Raw genomic sequence first — 10,781 nt, 5'->3', positions numbered from 1 at the left:
AGCTACATATAGCTAGCAGCTACCACATAGAAGACTGCAGTTCTGGTACTTGATCCAGTGCAGTAAGAATGTCTGCTTCAGAGTTCTGGTCTTACCCACTTTGCACTTGGCTTTCTGTGGTCAAAAATGTCGTAAGCTAGAATAAAGCATGAATCCCAAAATTTGTCACTCAGGCTGCTAAATCTAATTAATAAGTCTTCATTCAATAGTTGGAGTGCAATCAAATTGAAGGGACTGATCAAGAAAGTGAAGGATGCTGGATCCTAGTGCATATCCCATTTTCATTCTTTGGTCACTTTGATTTCATTTAGCTTGTTATCAAATGTTCTCACTCTGCTGCTTGGTTTTAATATAAATCGTAAATGTAAATCAAGAACTAGGCAGCGATTACTAATTATTTCAGCCAGGTTATGTGCCCAACCACAGAGATTATTTACTAGCTTAATAGTAACCTTAGTTAACACTGAATTGATGCCCAGAAAATATGAGGTTATAACTCATCTTTCCAATTGCGTATAACTTTCCTAACTCGGTCAAGCCCAGGAAGACATCCACTGCTTCTTTATACCAGGGGTCGGGAACCTTTTTGGCTGAGAGAGCCATGAATGCCACATATTTTAAAATGTAATTCCGTGAGAGCCATATAATATGTGTAACACTAAATAAAAGTAAATGTGTGCATTTTATGTAAGACCAACACTTTTAAAGTACAATAAGTCTCTGAATTCTTTTTAATAACATTGTTTTGCTGTTGCTAACCAATGATGAATAAAGTACTTCTTAGCATTAATGCGACTTCTGGTGCTGCATGGTTTTGCTGATGGCTTTGTAGTCTGGTTGATATGTGGTGAGGTTAAGCTTCATGCAGGCGTTGAGACTTCCATCCGTTAAACATGATCATAGGTTGGTCTTACCTTCCTTTTTTTTTTTTTTTTTTTTTTTGTATTTTTCTGAAGCTGGAAACAGGGAGAGACAGTCAGACAGACTCCTGCATGCGCCCAACCGGGATCCACCCGGCACGCCCACCAGGGGCGACGCTCTGCCCACCAGGGGGCGATGCTCTGCCCCTCCGGGGCATCGCTCTGCCGCGACCAGAGCCACTTTAGCACCTGGGGCAGAGGCCAAGGAGCCATTCCCAGCGCCCGGGCCATCTTTGCTCCAATGGAGCCTTGGCTGCGGGAGGGGAAGAGAGAGACAGAAAGGAAGGAGGGGGGGATGGAGAAGCAAATGGGCGCTTCTCCTATGTGCCCTGGCCGGGAATCGAACCCGGGTCCCCCGCACACCAGGCCGACGCTCTACTGCTGAGCCAACCAGCCAGGGCGGTCTTAACTTTCTTTAGATGTGAGAAAGACTGCTCACATGCATACATAGAGCCAAACATTGTCAGTACAGCAATACTCACACACTGTGTGGTATGTGACGGGAAGCGCGTTCTAAGTTTTGACAATCAGCTGGTCCGCGGGTTGAAGTATTTTCATTTCTCCCCACTTGTGTTTGCTCGCCAAATCTGCTTGCTGTTGTGCAAGTCTTTCCAAATCTTCATTCAGTGACTTGAACTTATTCACCCACATGTCTGAAGCCTTCAGGTCAGCAGCTTGTAGCTCAAAATCTCTGACGGAGACATCGAGGATGTAACTCAGGTCGGCACTGTCCACTGCACACTCGTGTGGATGGGTGAACTTAAAAAGATGAGTGTGTTCACCAAATTCTCCAAAGCGTGCTTTGAATGACTGCAGGAGATTAGATGTGAAGCCCACTAGCTGCTGGAGATCAAGATGTTGAGCAGGGTCACTTGCTGTGCATGCATCTTTAAACTCTCCCAGTTTTTCAAAGTGTAGTAAACGACCTGTTTCAATGTCCGCGATGAAGAGTTCCAGCTTGTTTTCAAATGCAAACACTGCTTGTTGAAGGGATAAGACTGTATTTCCAATGCCTTGCATTTTCACATTGAGCTGGTTCAGATGTTCAGTCATGTCCATGAGATAGTAGAACTTTAGGAGCCACTCAGTGTTAGCTAAATCAAGATGCTTGACATTTTTCATTTCAAGAAAAGTCCGGATTTTGCTCAGACAAGCCGCAAAATGGCTGAGCACCTTCCTTCTTTTTTTTTAAGTATTTTTTAAATTTTTTATTTTATTTATTCATTTTTGAAGAGGAGAGAGAGACAGAGAGTGAGAGAGAGAGAGAGAGAAGGGGGAGGAGCCGGAAGCATCAACTCCCATACATGCCTTGACCAGGAAAGCCCAGGGTTTCAAACCGGCGACCTCAGCATTTCCAGGTCGACACTTTATCCATTGCACTACCACAGGTCAGGCCAGCACCTTCCTTCTTGACAACCAACACACATTGCAGACCAGGATAATTATTCCCAACTTCATCCAGCAGTGTTTTAAACTGGCGATCATTTAAAGCTCAGGCAACAATAAAGTTGACCACCCGAATGACCAGCAACATCACCTCACCAAGCTGCTTGCCACACATCTGAGCACAAAGTGCCTCCTGATGTAGGATGCAGTGAAAACTTAGGATGGGTCTCTTTTCATGTTCATAAAGAAGCGCTAGGAATCCTCTGTTTTTCCCCACCATGCACAGAGCACCATCAGTACACATTGAAATAAGTTTATCTATCGGTAGATTTTTTTTTCTTTAGTGAAATCAGTGAAAGACTTGAATAAATCTTCTCCTCTTGTTGTCTCTTTCATAGGCAAAACAGCAAGACTTTCCTCATGTAGTGTGTCACCAACAGCATACTTCGCAATCACGCTGAACTGGGATAAATGGCTTACGTCTGTTGGCTCATCCAAAGTGAGAGAAAAGAATGGTGCTGCATTTATGTCCTTCACTTGTGTTGCTTCAATTTGATTTGCCATCATGATGGTATGATTGTGAACAGTTCTTGCCAACAGAAGCATGTCTTTTATTCATTTAATTATCTTGTCTTTATCCGAAAAGTCGTCAAAAAGTTCATTGGCAACATTAAGCATGAATGTTTTGGCATACTTCCCCTCTGTGAATGGCTTTCTGTTTCTCACAATTGCTAAAGCACCAGCAAAGCTAGCTGAATTCCAGTCACCTTGTTGGGTCCAAATACAGAGTTGTTGCTGACTTGCTTGCACTCTGCACAGTAGCTCTTGACATGCTTTCTTCCTGCTGTCCCCCGCTGGATATTTCGATGCAAATGTAGTATGGTGTGTGTCGAAGTGCCACTTTATATTTGACCATTTCATCAATGCAATTTCATCATTGCATATTAGATACACTGCAGAACCTGCTCTCTCCACAAAGGTGAATTCCTTGTCCATTTCTGCTGAAAAGTACGATTTCTTTTAGTCATCTTCTCCATCAAAAGGGTTACTGCAATTAGCTAGCTGACTACTTGATTAAAAGAAGAAAAGTTTACTTCCTGACCTCACAATGACCTGTGTACGTTAGGCATTATCCAATAAAAATTTGGTGTTGTCCCAGAGTACAGCTGTGATTGGCCCCAGCCACCTACAACCATGAACATGAGCGGTAGGAAATGAATGGATTGTAATACATGAGAATGTTTTATATTTTTAACATTATTATTATTTTTATTAAAGATTTTTCTGAAAGCCAGATGCAGCCATCAAAAGAGCCACAGCTAGCTCGCGAGCCATAGGTTCCCGATCCCTGCTTTATACTATGTTCTGTGTCTTGTCAATAAGAACTTTAGCTGTTCTTATTCTCCTATAGCTTATTTGTTTGGGCTAAACTTTCTTTGATGTTTTCACTGGTTGTAACATTATTATTTTTATTAATTAATGAATTTTCTCAATTAGTTTTTATATTATAAAGTAAAATATGTATGTATCTTCTAAATGAGACTGGGAATTTGTAAACTATAGTACCCTTTCAAAAAAACCTTCCCCAAATTCTGATTTAATGATAAAGGTCAAGATTTAGTTTTAAAATTCTATGATAAGGAATTAGGAATATCTCTTAAAACTCAGAAAAGAATAATTTAAGACAGTCTAAGAAATTTCACATGAAACAGAAAGTGATTTATGGACATTACCTCGAAGACTCAGTAAAGCACTAATGCAGACACCATGTAGCCTTAACATACGTAGCTCTGGATATACAATTACAAAAAAAAAGTAAAATAAAATAATTATAATAAATAATCTGAAACAATTGCAATGTGCCAGTCACCATGCAAATCATTTTCACATACATCATCTAATTTAGTGTTGGCAAATATATAAAAGCATGATTACTATTTTTACTTTACAAATAAGAAAATTGAGGGTTAAAGGTTAAGTGATTATTAGTCTAAGGTCTATAACAAGTAATCTCTAAATGATGCAAAAAATAAAATATACAGCAAGATCCAGTACAGAATGAAAGTTGGATGAACCATGCAATAAAAAAAGCCAACAAATAACAAATATTACAGTATGAGTATATACAGTTCTTAGGACTCACACTTTCTTCACTTGTTTATGTCAGAAATAAACTAAGCCTTAATATAAGGTACTGGTATCCAACAGAGAGCTAGATGTCCCAGCAGACAGGCCTGCAGGGTGCTGGAATGTATAACTGAAAGATGTTTTGAGCTCTCTACATTGTTCAAAGTAATTATTTATAATCTGTGCTTAGAAAAAGAAATTTTATACATATATATGATAATGAGTTAAAATATACTTATTTAGAACATATTAATTTAAAAAAAAATGATAGCCTAGATGTTCTGCTCAGTAGCCCTGCAGATACACTGTTGATTACAATAGATTGACCCCTCAGGCTTTCTATTAGACAATTAAACAAGCAACACTAATGAAGGGTACAAGAGGGTGTTGAGGGAGGTCTTATCTAGTCTAGTATTACCAGAAGTGAGCTTCCCGAAGGAAGTCTTATTAAAACTGAGACCTGAAAGATGACTAGGCATTATTCAAACAGAAAGGAGCCGGAAAAGTACTTCGGGCAGAATAAAAAACATGGGCAACATGGATATTGTGTGGCTGCTTAAAATCTCCTCAATTTCTTAGGCCCTTTTGCTGTCAGTGTTCCTGGCATCACTGAGTTCTTTCTGGTTTTGGGGTAAGCCACTAAACCACTCTGAAACTAGTTTTCTCATGTGATGAGTGAGAATTTGAGGATGTCTCTCCAATGCATATTGTGGGCCTGATGTAAACCCATAGAAGTGAGTGATGGAATGGGACAACACAGGGTGTGGACTCAGATGACCTGGGTACAATGCCTGGCTGTGCCACATACTACCTTGATGATCTTAGACAAAAATCTCAAAACTCAACAGCCAAGAACAGGACCATGAAGATGAGCAGAGACAGCATGCAATTTCCTGGCAACAACATAAAAAACTCATTCCAGTAAAAAGGAAAATTTATTCCTCTGAATTGTTTTCAAATTTTATTGGCATCCCATTCAACTGGGCTTGTGAAACACATTGCTAGGCCCTACCTCCAGAAGTCCTGATTTAGGAGGTCTGGATGGGACCAGAGAATTAGCATCTCTAAAAATTCCTCAGTTGTTGCAAATACTGTTGTTATTGGGGATCATACTTTGAGAACCTCTGAGATATATATATATATATATATATATATATATATATATATATATATTTGTATTTTTCTGAAGCTGGAAACGGGGAGAGACAGTCAGACAGACTCCTGCATGTGCCCCACCAGGATCCACCTGGCACGCCCACCAGGGGCAACGCTCTGCCCACCAGGGGGCGATGCTCTACCCCTCTGGGGTGTCGCTCTGCTGCAACCAGAGCCACTGAGAACCTCTGATTTAGAATATGTTGTCTACTATCCAATTTTCAAGCTGTTCCTTTTTAAACCAGTGAATACAACTATGTCTTTATATAATCTCAACTTCTATCAGAAAACACTGCAATGTGAAGATATAAACAAGTGGATATTTAACCACATTAATATGCCAATCTCTATCCCAAGCCCCTCTCTTGGCTGGGCCTCTCATTTAGTCGTTTTTAAAGTAAATGGAGAAATTGGCTAAGTCATCAGAAGCTCCAAAGGATTTAAAATCACTCAGTACAAATGTTTATTTTTGTTAAGGGCTAGGAAACCACTTATAACTATTTTCTTGAGAATTTAAATGACGAGAAATGCAGCAGTGTTCAAATGGGTATTTTATTTCATCTTGGCTGCTTTTCTGTGTCATCTGACAATTCCCACTTCCACTTGATGAGAATTCATAGCCTTATATTTCTTCACTAAATTATATCTTCTTTTCACAGGTTTTTTTTTTCCATCCTGGAATACTGGCTTCAAAAGAGAGTTACTTTTTATATTACACCATTAAAAACTCTTGGCATAAAACAATCAAAACCCAAGACATAAATAATCAATTGCTAATTCACCATTTTAAATCAGTAACTAATTCTCCATTTTAAATCAATTACTAATTCTCCATTTGAAGCAGCTATAGCCTCAATATCAGTGCAATTTATGTTCCTACAACATACTCTTAGGATAACATCAATTAACTTAAGAAAAGGATTAGGTGTGACATCACAGTATCTTCATCTCTGCTTCTCCTGATAGCTTCAAGTTGCCTTGCATTCTCCTAAAATTTGGGAGACATGATGAATGCCTAAAAGTCAGAGAAAGGACCAGCTGGGAGATACAGAAGTAGCTTAACATGTACTATGTAGAAGAATAATAACACCTCATTGTACTCGGAGGTCTTGAATCATTTTTACAGTTCATTTAGGGAGAGCTGGAACTACAACTCAGGGTTCTAGGCTCCTAATCATGCTGCCTTCTGAGTTTCTTTGATGTCTGTCATTATTCCTTTCAATGTCTCTCATCCCACTCAATACCTTATTCCATGACTCGACTTATTTTCTGCCCAACCTCATAATGTGATTGCCTTTATTAACCACTTCAAAGGTTCATAGTGTCAAATCTTTTTAAATAAAGAACTAACAAAATTTAATAGCTTTTAAGACCTAATAAAATTAATCTTTACTGGCTTATAAGACTTAAGTAGATATCCTTGAGCAGAGAGTTTTCCATAATCATGCCTATCACTGAATCAGCCTCTGACCTCAGATCAAACCAGACCTGGAATCTGTAATTATCTACTTTTGCTTTGTTCCCTCTCCAGATCCCAGCAAATACCAGGGTGCTGGACTTCTATTCTACCCTAATAAATAGGGTGTGCCTTCTCTTGCCCCTCCAGGAGACAAGACTCTGTACGTGCATAATGAACTTTAACTGTTGTTCAGACTGACTAAAGTCCTGACAAACTTTCCATGCTGAATATGGAAGAAGGTGAAGAAAATATTTCAAAGGTTAAAGAAAACCTCACCCTTCGCCTGACCAGGCGGTAGCACAGTGGATAGAGCATCAGACTTGGATGCAGAGTACCCAGGTTCTAAACCCAAAGGTTGCCGGCTTGAGTGCAGGCTCATCTGGCTTAAACATGAGATCATAGACATGACCCAATGGTCACTGGCTTGAGCCCAAAGGTCACTGGCTTGAAGTCCAAGGTCACTGGCTTGAGCCCAAGGTCACTAGCTTGAGCAAGGGGTCACTCACTCTGCTGTAGCTCTGCCAGTCAAGGCACATATGAGAAAACTATCAATGAACAACTAAGGTGCTACAATGAAGAACTGATGCTTCTCATCTCTCTCCCTTCCTGTCTGTTTGTCCCCATCTGTCCCTCTCTCTGTCTCTGTCACAAAAAAATAAATTTAAGAAGACCTCAGCCTCAAGCAGGAGGATTCACTAATATTTTAGCAGAGTCAAGACTGCTCTCCATGTGTCTTAGTTAAGCACTGTAGAAAGAAGCAAGTTTGGAGGGGAGCATATTAATTTATTAGTTTTGATTTAGTGGTAGGCCTCTAACAAGTACCTATAGTTATAGTAGGTGACTTCCTCATTTAACAAAGATTTTTCCATTTCCCTCACTTCTTCTTCCTTGTTTTAACCTTAGGGTACACGACATGGAGACACTCCTCTGATGAAGTCAAATACTATATTTATTGGTCATGTAAATTCACTGCATTCTGACACAAAAAGTAGTAATTCAATAAATATATCTTGATAATGTAATTTGCATTTATCTGCTTGCTTATCTTAATGGCATTAAATCTCTTAATAATAACTAAAATCAGCAGAAATTAGTAGCTAATTAAAACAAATTCTTCTGGCCTTATTTATGGAAAAACCTTACATAGGTAAAACAATCAAAAGTTTACAAAGTGTTTCTTTCATATTATTCTAACTGATGTCCATCATTATCTAATAAGAAAAAGAAGATTATTATTACTTATATTTTACAGATAAGAAAGTTGTAATGACTCGCCCAAGGTCACACATCTAGTAAATAAATGTCTCTGAAACACGTGTTTCTTTTTGAACTTCTGTGTTTATAATATATACAAAAATATTAGCATCATGGGGCTAAAATGCTTGTGTTCTCTTGGTTTCCATAACAATATAATATCTTATTTATCTTTTCTTTTAATCTAGTATTATTCTTCTGTATCTTTCCCAATTTATCATTCTTTGCCAAAGCACTAAATGTAGGAATTCTTGAGTTTTTGACCTGTCTTCTCACCTTATCTCACACTCTGCTTAAATAACTATGTACTTACATAGATTTAAAATTCTACCTACATGCCAACAACTCATATTTTTTTTCCATAACTTTCTTCTGTCCATATATGACTGTCATTCTCACATCTTCACATACCAGTATTGGTTTAATGGGTCAAACATTGACCTCTGAACTCTTATTTTCTACCTACCTTCCACCTGCTCATTGAAACTTATTTATTATCCAGTGTTCCCCAAATCGATAATGACACCCTCATCTAACTAGATGCCCAAGTTTCAAACCAGGAGTTATGTTTAGGACCTTTTCATCTCTTTTATTTCCTTTTCAAATCAATAAGCAAGTCCACTTCCCACCATTCTCACCATTAACTTACTCTAAATCAACAATACCAGTTCTTTTCAATTTGCTCCTGTGAGTCTAATTTCAACAATGTAAGAGAATGAACTTTTAAAAATAGAAATTAGGCCATGTCAACTTGTTTTCTGTTTGCAAACCTTCAAGGGATTCCTTCTAGATTTTGGAAGACAAATTATTAACATATACTTATAAGGCCCTTCTCTTATCAGCCTCCATCCAACCCCATCTCATGGTCCTCTTCTCCTTCCATCCTTCACTAAATTTCTGAACACTGGCCTTCTCTCTTCTGTTCTAATATATCAACCTTTTTAATTTCTCAGAGCCCCTCTGCATTCCATTTCCACTTCTTTTGGTGTTCATGCATTTTATACTTTATGATTCTTAAAGTTGCAGGTTCTCATTTACTCAGGAAGATCTTTCTTGTATCTCTTCTTTTTATCTAAATTAGTCCTTTTTTAAAATACAGTTTTAAGCATCTTAATCTTTTCTTTTATAGTACTTGTAACAGTTTTAAATTACTTAATGTTTTGTGTGATTATCACTGATTTTTTTCTGTAAGTCTTAGTACATTATAATATTAGTGAACGTAGATATCAAATCTGTTTACCCTCTCTGAACAATACCTTAGTGTAGTCCCTGGAGCTTTAGATTTTATATTTGAGTAAATAACTTAAAAAGTATGTAGAATTTATTACATATTTTCTGAGAGTCAGATCCCCTAGTACCTAGTTCTTATTCTGAAACCAACTGGTCATATGAAGCAGAGCAAAAATATTTGGGCACTATGGTTTCCTCATCTGAATGAAGAAGTGACAGTATCTGTGTTTTAGGTTTCTTTTTAGCTCCAAAATTTCCTAGATCTAGATCTATTTCATTAGTAAAAATATATGTAGTAAATAAAGTTGGATTTTCAGAACATATTAATAGGTTTCCAAGTGATGGGGAAATGTGTTTATTTGTATCATGATATTTAGGCAAATTCTCTTATTTTTGTATATTTGAAAGCAAATTTAGGATTATATCTTTTGACTACGCCTCTCTCGTCTACAAAATTTATTTATTTAGTTATATTTATTTTACTTCTTAATTGAATTTGTTGGTGTGACAATGGTTAATAAAAATTATACAGTTTTCAGGTATACAATTCTATAGCACATCATCTATATGTATTGTGTGTTCACCAGCCCAAGTCAAATCGCTTTCCAGACTGTTGTCTGTGTCTATGAGATATTTTTTCTCTCATACAGAAGTAAATAAGATAAAGCTCATGCTTATTGATCATGAATTAGATTGTGTGTATGTATGTATGCACATGTGTGTGTGTGTGTATGTGAGTGGGGGGGGAAGAGAGAGAGAAAGAGAGCGAGAAAGAGAGAGAGAGAGAAATCTCATCTAGGTCTCCATCTTGAAGGGCACCTTGACCCAATAGTATAAAGTTTATTCTGAAATTTAAATGTATCATCTTTTTAGTCTATATCTTACATTCTTTGTATATAAAGTCAGAGGCTATTGCCCTGGCCAGTTGGCTCAGTGGTAGAGCGTCGGCCTGGGGTGCAGAAGTCCCAGGTTCGATTCCTGGCCAGGGCACACAGGAGAGGCTCTCATCTGCTTCTCCACCCCTCCCCCTCTCCTTCCTCTCTGTCTCTCTCTTCCCCTCCTGCAGCCGAGGCTCCATTGGAGCAAAGATGGCCCGGGCACTGGGGATGGCTCCTTGGCCTCTGCCCCAGGTGCTAGAGTGGCTCTGGTAGCAACAGAGCAATGCCCTGGAGGGGCAGAGCATCGCCCCCTGGTGGGCAGAGCATCGCCCCCTGGTGGGCGTGCCTGGTGGATCCCAGTCAGGCGCATGC

The 10,781-nt window shown here is 38.6% G+C and overlaps 1 non-coding gene across 1 annotated transcript; it reads left to right on the top strand.

The window, feature by feature from the left end:
• The first annotated feature begins 10,445 nt into the window (after nt 1–10,445).
• Nucleotides 10,446–10,521, top strand: TRNAP-GGG (transfer RNA proline (anticodon GGG)). Its single transcript has one exon. It is a non-coding gene; the product is annotated as a tRNA-Pro (tRNA).
• Nucleotides 10,522–10,781: the final 260 nt, after the last annotated feature.

Source organism: Saccopteryx bilineata, chromosome 1, assembly GCF_036850765.1.
Source record: "Saccopteryx bilineata isolate mSacBil1 chromosome 1, mSacBil1_pri_phased_curated, whole genome shotgun sequence".
Classification (NCBI taxonomy): domain Eukaryota; kingdom Metazoa; phylum Chordata; class Mammalia; order Chiroptera; family Emballonuridae; genus Saccopteryx; species Saccopteryx bilineata.
Note: the sequence above shows the minus strand (reverse complement) of the source record. Positions and strands in the feature narration are given on the sequence as shown.